Consider the following 17,978-nt stretch of genomic DNA (forward strand, 5'->3'; position numbering starts at 1 on the left):
CAGCACACCAACATGGCACATGTATACATATGTAACAAACCTGCACGTTATGCACATGTACCCTAGAACTTAAAGTATAATAATAATAATAAATAAAGTAAAATAAAAATAAAAATAAAAAAATTCACATTTTTACAACATAATTAAAAATTAACATTATGACACAGAAATGAGATATTAAATTATAACAACAGTTTTTAAAAGTCATGTATGTGAATAAGAAAATTATTATAAACTTAATTTTTAATGTTTCTTCACTAAGCAAAAAAACACACCAATGTAGCCATCTTAATAATGAATTCTTTTTTGAATAATGAGAAACTTTTTAACAAATAAAATCTATTTTACCATAAAAAAAAAAAAAATATTTGGCTTCTGGCCAGGGGCTCACACCTGTAATCCCATCACTTTGGAAGGCTGAAGCCAGAAGATTATTTGAGGCCAGGAGTTTGAGACCAGCCTGGGCAACATAGCAAGACACTGTATTTAAAAGATATTTAAAGTTTTTTTTAATTAGCCAGGTGTGTTGGTGCACACCTGTAGTCCCAGCTACTTGGGAGGCTAAGGTGAGAAGATTGGTTGAGTCAGTGAGTTCGAGGCTGCAGTGAGCTGTGACTCTTGCCACTGCACTCGAGCTCCAGCCTGGGCAACAGAGAAAGACCTTGTCTCAAAGGAAAAATAAAGGGAATATCTGGCTTCTTCCCAATCTTTCACCATTATTTAAAATGCCACATGAAATCATTTCATGCACAATATCATTTTGCACCTGTGCAAACAGAGCTGGAGGGCAGATTCCCGGAAGCCATAAGTGTCTGGTCAAAAGGTGGATATGCATTCATAGTTTTGCTGGAAATTGCCATTTTGCCTCCAATCTGTACTCTGCTAGCAATATATGAAAGTACAGGTTTCCCCACTGCCTGCCCAAGGGAGTGTGCGTCTCACTCTGTGTTGTTGCCAGTCCAGAAGAAGCATATGGCATAGACTTTCATTTGAGACCCCATCTTTCTGTGTGGTTTGGCAGAGGACTGGGGCAACATTCTTATACTGGCTCTAGATGGAATGCAAGGACACTGCATTAACTTATGACTCAGTAAAGTAATTTATTTTGGGGAGCTAAAATAATCAGTTTGCTGCTTTCTCGTGATTTGTAACTTGAAGCAACATGAAACTGGGAAAATCAAAATGGATAGCAAGACTTTTAGACAATGTCTGTTCAGTGATGTTTCAAACATATTTTTGGCAGGAACTAGAAATCAGTCTATGTAGCCCAAGAATGATGCCAATTCCATATTCTGTGTTGCTGATTATAATGGAAGCAAAATGTTCCTGTGGGTAGATGCAAAAGCAGCCATCAGCTCTCAGATACGGGAGCAGATGAGCTGGAGATGTCCTCACGTGAGCACCCGCTGCTCTTCCCCACGCTGTGGGCAGCTTGCCTGTGGGAAAGGCCAAAGATTCCTTAAAAAGAGATTCGAATCTGCTCAAGTGCCAGGATAAGCATTTAATCAGGAGCCCAGCATCCTGCTCCCCAATGGGTGGGGAAGATTTTCTAGGCCTGGAAAGTTTTTAAGAGATAATGTGTTATTCTTAGTCATAACAAATGAAAGACAACCCACACGTCCAGCCAGGCAGGATGGCCAATGGGCTGTTCAGTTGCCGGCTGCCTCCCCAGCCCTCCAGGACAGAGTCTCCTGTGATTCCTGCAGCAGCCCCAGGACAGAGCCCTCAGGACAGAGCCCTCAGGACCAAGGTAGAAAGTGCTTGGGCAGGGCAGAGGTCTCCCAGTCAGCAGGCAGAACTCCTGGGACCACGGGGTCAGATGAGGGGCCTGAGTGACTCCTGAGTCACCGTCCTCTCCCCTCTGACATCTCCCACCCCAATGCCATGCTCTGGCCACGTACCTTGGTTTCCCTTCCTACACTTTAGTGGTCTAATAGGATAATTCCAGGAGCCCCTAATCTAGCTTTGGTCTGCCCCTCGTCTGAAGACTAGATTCCTCCACTCACTGCCTAATACACTTGGGCTTCATCCTGTGAATGAACTAAGTTGTTCAGAGCTACAATCAAAGCTGTGACCAGGAATTCTCACAGCCCCTGCGATCTCTCACCAGCTCCAACAAACTTCCCACCTCTCCAAGTCAGACCAAGCCTGAGATGTGTACCATTCAGCTTAGTCTTCCTTAAACCAGCATTTCCCAAGCTTACATTTAGGGATCCTCTTTTTAAAAAAATCCTGTGGATTCCCAAGTTTTTGTTAAAGTATTTTTATTTTACTGCTACTTGTATGTGTAGCAACACTAGAGAAGGTACAATTATATTATGCTGATAGCTCTTTTAGTTTTTTGTTGTTTTGTTGTTTTGTTGTTTTTCTTTTCTTTTCTTTTCTTTTTTTTTTTACAGACAGTCTTGCTTGTTGCCCAGGATGCAGTGGTGTGATCACAGCTCATTACAATCTCAATCACCTGGGCTCAAGTAATCCTCCCATCTCAGCCTCCTGAATAGCCGGGACCACAGGTGTGTGGCACATTGCCCAGCCATGATAGGTCTTATTATGGCAAAACTTTGTCTCTATTAAAAATACAAAAATTAGCCCAGCATGGTGGTGGTGCACATCTGTAATCCCAACTATTCAAGAGGCTGAGGCAGGAGAATCGCTTGGACCCAGATGGTGGAGGTTGCAGTGAGACAAGGTTGCACCACTGTACTCAGCATGGGGAACAGAGTGAAACTCTGTCTAAAAAAAAAAAAAAAAAAAAAAAAGACAACACCATGAGATTAACCTGTTTCCAAAAAAGTGTTAAAAATTTTAATAAAGTTTTTAAATAATAAAGTCAATAAAGATCTAAAAGTGGGACTCATTTGCTGATGCATATAGGACTAAGGAGTATGCTCAGGACACGCATGGAGGGCTGAGGGCTGTGTTAGGGCCTCTATGAATGTTCACATCCCTCCTTAATTTATATGTTGAATCCCTAACCCCCACTGTGATGGTACTTGCAGATGGGGCCTTTGGGGGTGATTAGGTTTAGATGAGGTCAAGAGAGTAGAACCCTCATAATGGGATTAGTGCCCTTATAAGAAGAGAAAGGTTGATCGATCAATCTGTCTCTGTGTATCTATCTATCTATCTGTCTCTGCAAATGCCCCGGGAAAGGCCTTGTGAAGACCTGTGAGAAGGCGGCCGTCTGAAAGCCTGGAAGAGAGCCCTCTCCAGAACCCAACCACGCTGGCACCCTGCTCTCAGACTTCCAGCCTCCAAAACAATGAGAAAATAAGTGTCTGTAGTTTCAGCCACCTGGACATGGTATTTTGTTATAGCAGCCTGAGATGGCTGAAACAGAGTATAAACTGGTGCAGTCTTTGGGAGAGCATCTTAGCAATGTCTAATAAAATTAAAACTGTTCAGATCCATTGATCAGCTTCTGAAATGTTTCCATCATTACACAAAGACATGAAAGCATGTGTACTGTGTCTTTATTTATGTGTGTGTGTACTGTCTATTTCTTACAGTATGCTTTATAAGAGCCAAATTTGAAAACAACCTGAACTTCTATCAGCAATGTTTTTATCACATAAACTATGACACATCTACCAGTAGAATATAGTGTATGACTTGAAAGAACAAGTCAAGTCATGTACTTATGTGGAAAGACGTTTGAGATACATTGCTATGCACATTGCAAAATGCTAAATGTAAGAGCATCCAGCCAGGCATGGTGGCTCCACGCCTGTAATCCCAGCAGCACTTTGGGGAGGCCAAGGTGGGTGGATCAAGCGAGGTCAGGAGATTAGAATATCCTGGCTGTGATTTGAGCCATCTCTACTAAAAAATGAAATTAGCCAAGGTGTGAATTCACGGGTGCCTGTGGTCCCAGCTTCTGCCCAGGAGGCTAAGAGGCAGGGAGATGGGTGAACCAGGGAGGGTGGGAGCTCCCTACAGTGGCAGGGTGGCGCCACTGCACTCAAGCCTGGAGCAGCAGAGCAAAGACTCCCATCTCAAAAAAAAAAAAAAAAAAAAAAAAAGAGCATTCATGGTTGTTTTTAAAAATTAACATCTGCTTTAAAATGTGGAAGAACGTACAGCAAATTGTTAAAATGATCAATTTGGGAGGAGGTTTAGGATTATGAAAGATTTTCACTTTCTACTCCATATAGATCATGATATGGTTTGGCTGTGTCCCCACCCAACTCTCATCTTGAATTCTAACTCCCACTTCCCACATGTCATGGGAGGGAACCCGTTTAGGGGTGATTGAATCATAGAGGCTGGGCCTCTCCTGCCCTGTTCTCCCTTGATAGTGAATGGAGAATACTCATGAGATCTGATGCTTTGAAGGAGTTTCCCTGCAAAAGCTCTCTTCTCTTACCGGCCACCATCTGAGATGCTGCACCTTCCACCATGATTGTAAGGCCTCCCCAGCCATATGTAAAACTGTATAAGTCCAATAAACCTCTTTCCTTTGTAAATTGCCCAGTCTTGGGTATGTCTTTATCAGCAGTGTGAAAATGGACTAATATGGATGGTAAGAAAGCACGATAATTTTTAAATTCTCTATCAGTGCGCACAGGGTGCCAAGCACTATTCTCAGGGCTGGTGATACAGCCATGATCGAGCCCTACAGGTCCTCACTGCTGGGCGGATCTTTCACTGCAGGAGACAGGCAATAAGCACATGGAGGTGCAATGAAGGAAGACAACTGAGTATGGCCCAGGAGATGAAAGCAGAGATGAAGGTTTCCGTTTGAGCTTCTTCTTCCACCCTTTCCCACTTGTCTCCACAGGGAAGGAGTAGAGAAGGCGGGTTCCTCCCTGTTGGCAGAACGGGAGGCATCAATTCTAGGCAGGGAGGCTGAGGAGCAGGTGTCCTGGTTCAGAGAGGTGTCTGTCCAACCCCTGTCCTGAGACGTGCTCTGTGGTTTGTGGTCTTTGGGGTGGCCACAGGACAGGCATCTCTAAGGGGGCATTTGAGCAGAAGCTGAAGGAAGTGCAGGACATAGAAATGTCGCTGTCCAAAAGGAAGTTCCAGGCAGAGAGAACAGAAAATGACAAGTGAATGAATGAACCAGTGAATGGAGGTCATTGCTGGCCAAGGGGCCCCACACATAGGTGAGCAAACACCTTATTGTTCTACCACAAGCCCCATCTCTCCTGCTATAACCGTTTAGTGAAGGGGAGGTGCCTTCCCTGCCCACCCTGCCCAGCGTCATGGATCTCAAGTTCATTTCCACCAGGACAGCACTTGGCACCCCCAAGGCCCTCAGCCTGCTGTCCCGTCTGAGCCTCCACCACTTGCATAAAGGACAAGGATGGTGTATGCCCCTCCAGCTCCAGGGTCCTGCTCCTGGGGCATGTGGGGTGTCAGTGGGGGCTGCAAGCCTGACAGCCTCCAGCTCAGAAGAAAACCTTTCTCTAACCCACCCAGCTGGCCCCAGAAGTGCCTGACCACCCTTGATACATGGCCAACAAGAAGATGGGGGGCAGGTCCCAGGGGCGTTTGTTGGAGGGAAGTCCCAGGCTTGGATGGCACCTGCCTGGGGAGTCCCCCAACTGCGGCCACTCTGAGCCCTGCAGCTGTCAGTCACTGGCTTTGCCAAGGGTTGGAGTCTTTCTCCTTCCCTTTAGTCTTGGCAATGTCTGCAGGGCCCAGTTGAGGAGAAGGTACTGCATGGGGGCAGCACTTGGGGCGAATGGTCTATTTATTCAAATATTCATATGCATCTTTAGCAACAAATCAGTAAGGAAGTGGTAAGCCCAAGGGACATTTCAGTGTGTGAGGAGCAAGGTCAGGTCCTCTGCTTGTCCCGTTCTTTCAATCTACTCCCAGATTCCATTAGGAAATCGATCATGAGGTCTTATAAAAAGAATTTAAAACATACTGCGCAAATTAATAACCTCTGTTACTTTGTGAGGAATCTTTTAAAAAACAACCTTTGGCTGGGCACTCACCCCTGCAATCCCAGCACTTTGGGAGGCCAAGGCTGGCAGATCACTTGATGTCAGGAGCTCAAGACCAGCCTGGCCAACATAGTTAAACCCTGTCTCTATTAAAAATCCAAAAATTAGCCTGGTGTGGTGGTGCACGCCTGTAATCCCAGATACTCTGGAGGCTGAGGCATGAAAATTGCTTGAACCCGGGAGGTGGAGGTTGAAGTGAGCAGAGATCGTACCATTGCATTCCAGCCTGGGCGGCAGAATGAGACTCTATCTCAAAAAAAAAAAAAAAAAAAATTACTAAGACTGTATTGTGTGCTGGATATTTTACTTAGATTAACTCTGTGTCTTTCAACGCCAGATAAGGCAACTGTTCTTATTTAATAACAGGAGCCAATGACTGGGGGAGCTGGGATTCAAAGCCAGGTCTTACCCAGATGTACAGTACCACCTGCCTCCCCCGGGTGGACCCTGCCCAAAAGCGGCTGCCCCAACACAGCTTGTTCAGGATGGTATTGGAAATCCACAACCCAGATCCGTCATCCTGGGGAACCCTAGGACAAGCACATCCCCTTCCACCAGCCTCACCCCGAAGGCAGAGAGGCCAAGACAACTGGTGCCTGCTGCTCTCTGAATCCATTCTCCTGTTGACCTGAGGCCCATTTTCACAAGCACACCAGGACATCAGGAGAGAGGAATTCCCTCTGGACAATCCGGGTCTTCTGGGCAAGCAAATCTTCCCCTTTCCGGAGGCGAAGACGGCCACTGGGTCTGGACACCTTCACTTATCACAGGGCCAGGAGGGCTTCAGGCTATGTTATTACTATTGCTGTGATTATTTCTCTTTCCTCTTTCCTAACTCAGTTACTTAGCCAGTTGTAACAAGGTAAGATGGAAGGAAAATGTGCCCTGCCTGGTTGATTCATGGATAGGATTTGTGGCCTTCTGCTCAGGGAGAGCCTGTGGATACACCATGTGAGTGTCCTGTCCTAAAAAATTATCACAAACTTGGGGGCTTAAAACAAAAGTGATTCATCTTTCCACAGTTCTGGAGGCTAGGATCCTGAAACCAAGGTGCCGCTGGGCCCTGCTCCCTCAGAAGGCTCCGGAGTGGAGGCGGAGGTGTCATTCCTCATTTCCCCAGCCTCTGATGGCAGCTGGCGTTCCTCAGCTTGGAGACGCATTGCTCCATTTCTGACTCTGTTGTCGCATGGCTGTCCCCCTCTGTGTGTTTTGTGTCTGTCCTCTTTCTGTAAGGACACCAGTCATACAGGATTTAGGGCTCACCCTAATACACTGTGATCTCATTTTAATTAAATTCATTGTATCTGCAAAGACCCTATTTCCAATAAAGGTCCCATTCTGAGGTTCCAGGTGGACATGAATTTTGGGGAACACTGTTCAGCCAGTACATACACCATGGAGGAGAGGCAAGAGACACCCAAGTCTTAGACATGGTCCTCTCACTCAGCAGACAGCACTGAGCACCCACTGGGTGAGAAGCAGGGAGCTCCCACCCACTCCTGTTCAGCCGGGATGGGCAGGGGACGATCCAAAGCTCTTGGAGTGTGACTGTAACAGGAGAAAACGGCAATGGAGGGATGGAACAGCACCAGTGACCGTGAACAAAGCCGCTCCCATCTCTCACCTCTGCGGCGCTGGCCTCCCCGGCCTCACCTGCCAGCGTGAGCTCACCCACGAGGCTCATTTCTGAGCAGCCCTTCCTGGCGTCTGATCTGACTCAGGGCTGCGGAAAATCCCTCGTGGCTCAGGGCATGGGCGGCTCAGCCCAGGGTGGCCCTCGTGGGGGCTGAGTCAGCAGAGCGGGCCGTTGCTGAGGTGGTGACGCTCACACGTGTGTCACCGTTTATGGAACACGCACACCGATGCAGGCAAACCCAGAGCCGGGCATTTGAGGCCAACTTGAACAGGAAGGAAACGCGTTCACAACACTTCCCTCACCAGAGGTGGTTCCTGGGCGGACTGCGTATTCAGATCAGCTCCGATATTGAGCAGTTTTAAAGCTATGATTTCCTGGAAAACGTACTCAATTTCTCTAAGCCTGTGCTTCTCATTTGCAAAATGGGTACATTCATCCCTAACCCATAGAGTTGCTGTGAGAATTCCATGAGATACTGAATAGATATCACGTATTTCAGACCTGACTCGTGACAGGACCTATCGTCTCATCTGTTCTTCTCCCCCGTAGTCTTGCGCAGAGTGAACGCTGAGAATTAGAACACCTAACGGTTTTCCTTTCTGTCCACACAACCTCACGATTTACCAAAAGCATTTTGTGTAATTTCTCTTTTTCATCTTTCTCATGAAGTGAAAACAATAGGTTTCTCCAGCTGACCTTTTCACCAGCACTTCCAAGCTCCCCAGAGCAAGAACCCACATACCAATCTATGGTAGTCCTGGACCTTGGAAATCATACGGCCACATCTGCAGAAGGATAAATCCGTGCAGACAGCACAGGAGCTGGTGCAATGGCCCAGAGGGAGCGGGACAATTATTTTTTGAAGAATCTTGTCTAACTAAATTATCATCATTCTCTGCATCCTCAGCCATTAATGACCCTCAGTTCTGTTGAGGTCAGACAGTGTGAAATTGAACTAGTAAGTCCATTTTTAAAATCTATGTTGCTATTAATGTGATAAAAACCACCCGCCATAGCAAGGAAAAGAATCTTACTGTTTTCTGGGGTTCCTAGCTTGTCAGAGATGAGTGGGTAACTTCTTGGCTTTTTCCTTAATCTGGTGAAAAACCTACCCAAACCCTTCTTTGCTTCTGCACGAGGGACTGGGAACCTACAGCCCTGGCCCTGCAGCCTATTTTTGTAAATGAAGTTTTATTGGAATGCAGCTACACTCCTTCACTTACATATTGCCTAAGTGTGCTTTTATAAGACAACTGCAAATGTGAGTCTTTTCCACAGAGGCCTCATGGCCCTCAAAGCCAAAATTATTTACTGTATCATCTGCCCTTTGAAGAAAAAAATTGCTAATTTCTGCTCTACTCCAGGGATCCATTAGTTATCTTATTTCTTTCTTTTTAAAAATAATCTTTATTTTTATAACTATTTTAAGTTTTGTATTAGTCCATTTTCATGCTGATAAAATCATACCCAAGACTGGGAAAAAAAAAGGTTTACCTGGACTTATAGTTCCACATGGCTGGGGAGGCCTCAGAATCATGGCAGGAGGCGAAATGCACCTCTTACATGATGCTGGCAAGAGAAAATGAGGAAGAAACAAAAACAGAAACCCCCCATAAGCCCATCAGATCTCGTGAGACTTATTCACTATCATGAGAATAGTATGGGAAAAACTGGCCCCCATGATTCAGTTACCTCCTCCTGGGTCCCTCCCACAACAAGTGGGAATTCTGGGAGATACAATTCAAGTTGAGATTTGGGTGGGGACACAGCCAAACCATATCAGGTTTGTAGGAAAATTACGTAGATAGGACAGAGAGTCTCCCCATATTCCTTCTCCCTCACATACATTTGCCTATACTCAGCATCTTGCATTAATTAGTGTGGTTCACTGGTTACAACTGATGAACCAATAATTATAGATTATTAACTACAGTTCATAGTTCACGTTAGGTTTCACTCTTTGTGTAGTACATTTCCATAGGTTTTAACAAATTGTTTTATTTCTTCATTCAACATTTTATTGTTACTTTTTAATTATGAAAGTAAGCACATGCTCATTATAACAAGTTTGAACAATATAAACTGTGTAAAGGAAGTGAGGGAAGGTTCCCCACTGTACTTTCCGGGTCAATCCTAACACAGCTGACCACCTGCCCTTCCTGAGCTGTTCCCACACACACAACCCTGACACTCGTGGGAGTCTGGGTTTTTTCTAAATGTGGAACTATGCTAGGCAAGGTGGTTTGCAAACTCGCTTTTCCCACTTAGCTGTCTTGGTTTTCTTCATTTGCTTGTTTGTTTGCTTGTTTGTTTGTTTTGAGGTGGAGTTTTGCTCTTGTTGCCCAGGCTGGAGTGCAATGGCGAGATCTCAGCTCACCATAACCAGGTGCTGAATGCTTTATTGAAGGTGTGTGCCCGTGTTTATACACTCAACACAGCCTGTTCATTCATCCTGAAGCACTTCTGGTAGCATTTATGTGAATGGAGTTCTAGAACTTGGACTGTCCAATCAGAAGATGTGAACATTTTTAACCTGGTGAGAAAAGGAACAACTTGGTAGCACTCACACACCCATCCTCCTGCACACAGAGTGGGGACGGGGGCAGTGTAGATCCCAGGGCACCAGGAGATTAAGAAGGAGTGTGTACAGGGGTTAGGGCAACCCCAGGAGGCTTCCTGGAGAAGGTGGGTTATGAGAAGGTGAGCTGGATGCACAGGGTCTGGAGGAGTAGTGGAGGGGGTCATTCAGACAAGAACTACCTGAGCAAAGCCTGGGCCCTTTACACATCCCAAGGTCACAGGCTGCTCCTTAAAAATTGCATCATGCCTATTTCTACTGAGAAGGAAAAGATCTGGTAGCCAAGACTGAAAATCAGGTCTAGTCTGCACCCTCAGTGGGCTGGGAGGAGGAAGCACTGGGCAAGGGGCACCATTGCAGGCATTGGGGAGATTGGACACAGGTTTGCTTTCCTGGGTGCAGCCTCGATGGGGACCCTATGCTGCCCCAGTCGGGAGCAGACAGGGCCTCACAGTCCTGTCCCGGGAAGCAGGAAGAAAGGGAGGGAGAAAGAAAGAGAGGGAAGGAGGATGGGTAGGAGAGAGAGAAGGAAGGGAGAAAGGGGAGAATGCATCGGCCTAGCAAGAATGCACACTCCCTAGCAAGACACAGAGAGTTTATGGCAACATGTCGTCATAGCCCCAGACTGAGACAGTCCAGAAGAGCATTCACAATGGAATCCCACAGCAGAATACTACACAGCTGTGAAGAAGAACAAAGGCCTGCTGCACAGAGCATCGGGCAGGGATGGGCACACGGGGAGCCTGGGAACAACAAGGTCCTCATTGCTCTGTGTTCCTTCCCAACCCTAGTCCCCTCCATCCCACCCCCCTCTTTTCTACCCAGAGAACTTTTGCCATAATAACTCTTTTACTTTCCTTTATAATTTACCGCCTAAGCCTGCTTTCCTAAATAGACGATTGCTTTTTTTCTCCAGCACGTGTTTCTTTTTCTTAAGGCAACATGGAGGCAGCGCTGGTCAGTGCTGGCCGCAGGGATCTGCTTTGTGATTACTATTGAATTGTGTTTTTGTTTGTTTGTTTGTTTTGTGCACGTTCTTCTATGTGTGTTGTATTTAACAATGAAGAAGTTTCCCCACCTTTAAAAGTCTGAAAACGGTTGCTTTCGTCCGCTGGCTACATTATACATAAAGTAGATCAGTGTACACCTGTAGGTACTCCACTACATGCTTAGAGAGAGGAGGACCTATGTTTACTCCTCTGCGCTTACAGGATGTCCCCATGTATGCAGTGCAGCAGGTCCCCAAATAACGTCATTTTGTCCAATGTCATTTCATTACAATGTCGATGAGGCAAAAAAGTCACTCCCCATCCAGAGGCCTCTGTCTGTGTGGAGTCTGCACGTTCCGCCAGTGTCCGCGCTGGTGTTCTCCTCTTGCAGCCCAAACTGTGCACATTAGGTGAATTTGCAGGTCTAAATTGTCCCCATCTGAAGGAATGTGAGTGTGGGTGCGCCCCGTGATGGAAGGGTGTCCTGTACACACTGGCTCCCGCCTTCCACCCGGAGTTGCCGGGAGAAGCTCCAGACACTCCACCCTGAATGAAGTAATTGGGTACATAATTATCTTACTTGCTTTTGTTTATTTTGTTTTTCTAAATGTTTTAAATTGTCACATAATAATCGTACATATTTGTGGGGTACGTAGTAATGTTTCCATCCATATGATGCATAATAGAGTGGGTGGACTAAAGCAATGGTTTCAGACTGTTAAAGATGGGGAAACTTCTTTTTTGAGATGGAGTCTCGCTCTGTCACCCAGGCTGGAGTGCAATGGCATGATCTCAGCTGGCTGCAACCTCTGCCTCTCAGGTTCCAGTGATTCTCCTGCCTCAGCCTCCCAAGTAGCTGGCACTACAGGTGCCCATCACCACACCCGGCTAATTTTTGTATTTTTAGTAGAGATGGGGTTTCACTATGTTGGCCAAGCTAGTCTCAAACTCCTGACCTCAAGTGATCAGCCGGCTTCGGCCTCCCAAAGTTTTAGAATTACAGGTGTGGCCACCACACCCGGCCTAAAGATGGGGAAACTTCTTTATTGTTAAATATAACACAGATAGGGGAACATGTGCAAAACATTAGATGGTAACCAGATCAGAGCAATGCACCCAGCCCTCATCTCACACATTTATCATGTGTTTGTGTGGGCAACACTGACATCCTCCCTGTAGCTGTTTGAAACTATATGATATATTATCGTTAACCAGTCATCCCACAGTTGCATAGAGCACGGTGACTTATGCCTCCTATCTAGCTGTAATTTTGTGTCCTTTAACAAGTCTCTCTCTTTTCCCCTCTTCCCCCTATCCTTCCCAGCCTCCAGCATCACCTGTTCTACAATTTTTTTTTGAGACGGAGTTTCACTCTTGCTACCCAGGCTGGAGTGCAATGGCATGATGTCTACTCACCACAACCTCCGCCTCCCGGGTTCAAGTGATTCTCCTACCTCAGCTTCCCAAGTAGCTGGGATTACAGGCACGTGCACCACACCTGGCTAATTTTTGTATTTTTAGTAGAGATGGGGTTTCTCCATGTTGGTCAGGCTGGTCTTGAACTCCCAACCTCAGGAGATCCACCCGCCTTGGCCTCCCAAAGTGTTGGGATTACAGGCGTGAGCCACCACACCTGGCCCCTTGTTCTACTTTTCATGTCTATGAGATCCACTTTTTTCAGCTTCTGTGTGCGCGTGAGAGCGTGCAGGGTTTAGCTTTCTGTTCCTGGCTTGTTTCACTCAGCATCATGCTCTCCAGTTCCGTCTGTCTGGAGTGAATGTGGATGTGGATCTGATCCTGCAATGGAAAGCCATTACCATGAGTGACAGGATCTCATTCTTATTTATGGCTGAATAGTATTCCATGGTGTATCTATATCCCGTTTTTCTTTATCCATTCATCTGCTGTTGGGCACAAGCCAAGATTCCATATCTCAGCTATTGTGAATATAATAAACACTAGGAGTGCAGATGTCAGCAGAATAAAAGTAGGCCCCCGCTTCTCACCGCATACAAAAGCTAATCGAAAATGGATCAAAGATCTCAAATGCAAGACCCAAAACTATAAAACTCCTAGAAAAAACAAAACAGGGGGAATGCTTTAGGACTTTGGTCTGGGAAAAGATTTTACGAATAAGACCTCAAAAGCACAGGCAACAAACGCAAGAATAAACAAATGGGACTATATCAAACTAAAAAATCTTCTGCACAGCGAAGGAAACAATCCACAAAATGAAAACACAATCTATAGAATAGGTGACAATATTTGTAAAGTATTCATCTGATGAAGGATTAGTATCCAGAATGTACAAGGAACTCAAACACCTCAAGAGCAAAACAGCAACAACAACAAAACCAATTCAATTTAAAAATGGGCAAATGATCTGACAGACATTTCTGAGAATAAGACATAGAAATGGCCAACACATATGTGAAAAAAGGTAAAGAAGGCAGATTTCTGCCTTTCTCTCACAGGTGGTGACTAGCTAGGGCTGGTGTCACAGGTGGTAAAGGTGTTTGCCAAGAGAGTAGTGGGTAAAGAAAGGCAGATGTATTAGAGAAGGTATGAGAATATGTTGCAAGGTTGCAAAGTTGCAATGGACTGTCTACAAAAAGGCAGGGGCTGGAGGGAAGTTTTATAGGGTCATGGTAGAGGGGCCAACAGAAGGAGGTCATGATGCTAAGGCCACCAGGAACTAGGTCATTGTCATCCTGCCATCGGGTTGTTTGTGATTGGCCATCTCTCAGAACAACTGTTCATTGTTCTTCCCCACCTGGGGCCCTTCCCGATTGTTGCTTACTTATCTTATCAGGACTCCACACTTTTCCTGATGAGTGTTGTCGGTGCCTTTGTCAAATATCGGATCGCTATAGATACATGGATTAATTTCTGTCAGTAATTTGTTTCATTTGTCTTTGTGTTTGTTTCCATGCCAGTGCCATGCTGTTTTGGTTACTATTGCCTTGCAACATATTTTGAAGTCAGGCAGTGTGATGCCTCCAGCTTTGTTCTTTTTGCTCAGGATTTTTTCGGCTATTTGGGGTCTTCTGTGGTTCCATACAAATTTTAAGATTTTTTTTTCTATTCCTGTGAACTATTTTGACAGAGATTGTACCAAATCTGTAGATTGCTTTGAATAGTGTTACTAGTTTTTATTAATTTTTCCTAAATGTATGAAAAGCTCATATTTGTTTCAATGTTTAATATTAGAAGTGTTTTTGTCTTTATTTCAAAATTTGGGCCAGGTGTGATGGTTTATGCCCATAATGCCAGCACTTTGGGAGGCCAAAGGAGGAGGATTGCTTGAGACCAGGAGTCGAGACCAGCATGGGTAACATAGTGAGACCTCATCTCTACAAAAATTTAAAAATTAGCTGGGTGCGGTGGCATGTGTCTGTGATCCCAGCTACTTGGGGAGGCTGAGGTGGTAGGATCACTTGAGCATTGGAGGTGGAGGATGCAGTGGGCTGTGATTGTGCCACTGCACTCCAGCCGGGGCAACAGAGGGAGATACTGTTTCAAAAAAACAAAAAGCAAAATAAATAAATAAATAAGACCAACAATAAAAATTTGGTGATGTTTTCGCGACCAGAAATATGCCTTAGGAACTTAACTCTTGTTTATATCAACTAACCTGTGGTAAACTGGTTGCATTATATGTCGTTTTGCCAAAAGTCACAGTTTCCAAGAACCTATCAAGCATGTTAAGTGAAGACTTACTGTACATACCTATAAGAAAAAGAAACAACAAAATGGGGAGACGCCCCGACACGTGTGGGTACGCCTATGTGGAAGGTTGCAGAATCGCTGTTCTCAAAGTTCTGTGTCAGGCCGTCTACCCCAACGCTGTTTCCTCGTCCATGTGAGTCAGTTCTGCAGAGGCCTGGCCTGGCAAGCACAGCCGTGACTTCTCGCTAATCTTCCTGAGAAGCCGCTCCACCATCCATTCATCCTTAAGAACCCTGGGTGACTCATGACGCTCTGCACAGGACAATTGAAAATTTATGGGGCAATATGTTCGCCTTCACAAGCCATCTAAGCAATGATGAGCAATTCAGGCAGCTGTGATTAAAAAGAAAAAAAAATTGTTTTCCATCATGCAGTTCTCCTGAAGAAGCCAAAAGCACCGAGGGCTTGAGGTTGTGTTGACAGAATCTTAGCCAACTCTTTCCTAGGGATTTAACTGTTACACCATCAATCATTTGCAGAATTCATGGCGATTATCATTTACAACCACAGTTTGAGAGTCAAAATGATCAACCTCAGTCAATACCTACACATGAATTGACGGTCTCAGTCATTTGCCCTAAAGCTGGAATTCTGTTTTATTTTTTGACCTCTCCCTTTCCCAAAAAGACAAATCCCAAGTACACATGTCAAGCTGTGGTTCAAGCCGAGGTCTGTCTCCCCTCGGGGTGCCAAATGCGTCTGGGGGTTCTCCCTCCCTGGGCTGGCTCTACACGGTCGTGGAGCCCACCTCACCCTGCCCCTCACCGTGTTCCTTGTGCTTCCCTATCCCTTGAAGGGAGGCCCCAGCCATCACAGGGAAAGATCCAGCAGGAGAGGGTGGCAGGCCTGGGCTGGGCTGCAGCTGCTGGCGCGGTTGCCAGCCTCCACATGCGTTCGCTGAGGCTGCTGTGATAAAGCACCACAAACCGGGGACTTAAAGTCACAGAAATTGATCCTTCCACAGTCCTGGAGGCCGAAAGTTTGCCATCAAGGTGACTGCAGGGCTGATTTCATCGGGAGGCTCTGGAAGAATCGGTCCCTGCCTTTCTCCAGCTTCAGTGGCTCCAGCAATCTCTGGCTCTGCTTGGCTCATGGCCACATCACTCTCTGCCTGTATCTTCATGTGGCCTCCTCCTCTGTGTCTCAGTGTGACATTTTCTGTCTCTAATAAGGACACTCTCATTGGATTTAGGGCCCACTGCAGCCTAGTATGACCTCGTCTTCATTTCACTACAGCCTCAAAGAGCCGATTTCTAAATAAGTGCACATTCACAGGGACCAGGGATTGTGAACATAACTTTTTGAACATATCTTTTTAGGGGACACAATTCAACCACTACATCCTCTCACAGAGGAGAGCTGAGGCAGGTCTGGTATGGGGCCCAGGCAGGGCTGGAAGAGGGCGGCAGCCAGCGGGAGCGCTTGAAGAGGCCCTCCCCCCACACAGCAGACGTCTCATTCATGAGCAGGAGTGCGGGATGAGGTTGAAGATCCTGGCAGTCCATGAGCTCTTGGAGGGAGAGTGGGTTATGTCCTTTCCCGAGAATGGGTAGGCGTGGAGGTGGCACCTTCCTGGCGGCGGCGAGCCGGGGCAGATGGGAAGATGGGTGGGAAAGGGTTGCTTTGCCGCTGTGCCTATGGGGATGCCAGAGGAGGAGTGGTGGACACGGGATGTTCCTGAGCTGGCCCTGCAGAAGAGGAGATGGGGTGACCGGAAGAACGTGTCTACCAGAGCTGCTGCATGAGGGCACAGGTGTCCCTCTGGAAGGAACAAGGGACACTGGGTGTCCTGCCCTGGGGTTTGGGGGTGGGGCACGATTCCACCTGTGACCGCAGCGAACAAGAGAAATAGGCCCAGCTATGCAGCTGACGGCAGCTGGCGCGGTGCCCGGCCTGAGGGAGGAGCTCCTCAAGCAGAGGCTCGACTGATGACCTGGAAGAGGTACGGGGTCGGGGAGTCATCAAAATAGCGTTTCTGAGCTGCAGGGGGGCTTTGGTTTGTCCTGTGTCAAGAGTGCCAGAGGGGCTCTCTGGCAGAATGAGGCAGAGGCAGGATGAGCGCCAGCCCGCACAGAGGCAACGTGTCTGCGGACACCCAGCAGAGAGGGCGGCAGCCCTGATGCTTGCAGTCCTTGGGCAAATGTCTCGATCCTGTAATGAGTGCACGGCACCCAGGCTCCGTCTGTGTGGTTGATGGGGCTGGGTGGAGGCCGGGGCGGGGGGTCTCACCTCCAGCTCATAATTGTTTGCCACTGACTTGTGAATGTACCAGCAGTCAGGAGCCCTTTCAGGTGCTTTGGATTGAAGCTTAGACAATTTGCTCTCTTTAAGAAAAATAATATAAAGTCATTAAATCAAAGTAAGATACAAATACGAGTTCCAATTTAGAAGGCGAATAAATCACCAGGAAGTGTTAACGCCATGAGATTCAGGTCTCTTCCTCTGCCCTTCTGCAATCTCTTTTAAATAGATTGAATTCTGGCATCTTCTCCTCACATACAACCCTCTATAGCTCCCAGAAGCTCTGGGTGCTCCCTGGGTTGGAGTAGATGTGGGCCCCTGAAGCTTCAGCTCATTCGCTTCCAGGTACAGCCCCTGCCATCTGCAAAGGGGAGGGTTACTTCAGGCCAGGTGTGGGTATCAAAGGCTGGGCTCCACTGTGGGCTCAGGCAGATCCTCTGTGCCAAGAGGTTTGGAGGCCCCTCAGCCTGGGCGCCAGGCCCAACTGGAAGGCAGTGACCAACTTCCTCTTGCACCTGTCAGCCTTCACTTGCTTCCCCAGATGGCCCTCAGAACTAATGCCAGAGGGGAGGTATCCTTCCAGCAGCAACACGCAATTACAGCCCCTCCTTCTGACCCAGCTCAAGAACTCCACTGGCAGCTCATTAAGTCAGGGGTAGCTTGAAAGTCGCCGCACTGAATGCCTCAGTTTTATGTCACTTGTAAGAAGGGTGGGGAGTGGGTAATCACAGCCCTCTGCACCACATGAAAGGTGCGCAGGGAAAAGGTAGGTGTAATTGGGGGCCCCTGCAGCCCCTGTCCACAGAGCAGAGTCACGCCCCAGGTTAGACTCTCCCCAGAACTGCTAGCCC

The sequence above is a fragment of the Papio anubis genome, chromosome 4, assembly GCF_008728515.1.
Source record: "Papio anubis isolate 15944 chromosome 4, Panubis1.0, whole genome shotgun sequence".
In the NCBI taxonomy this organism is placed as follows: Eukaryota; Metazoa; Chordata; class Mammalia; order Primates; family Cercopithecidae; genus Papio; species Papio anubis.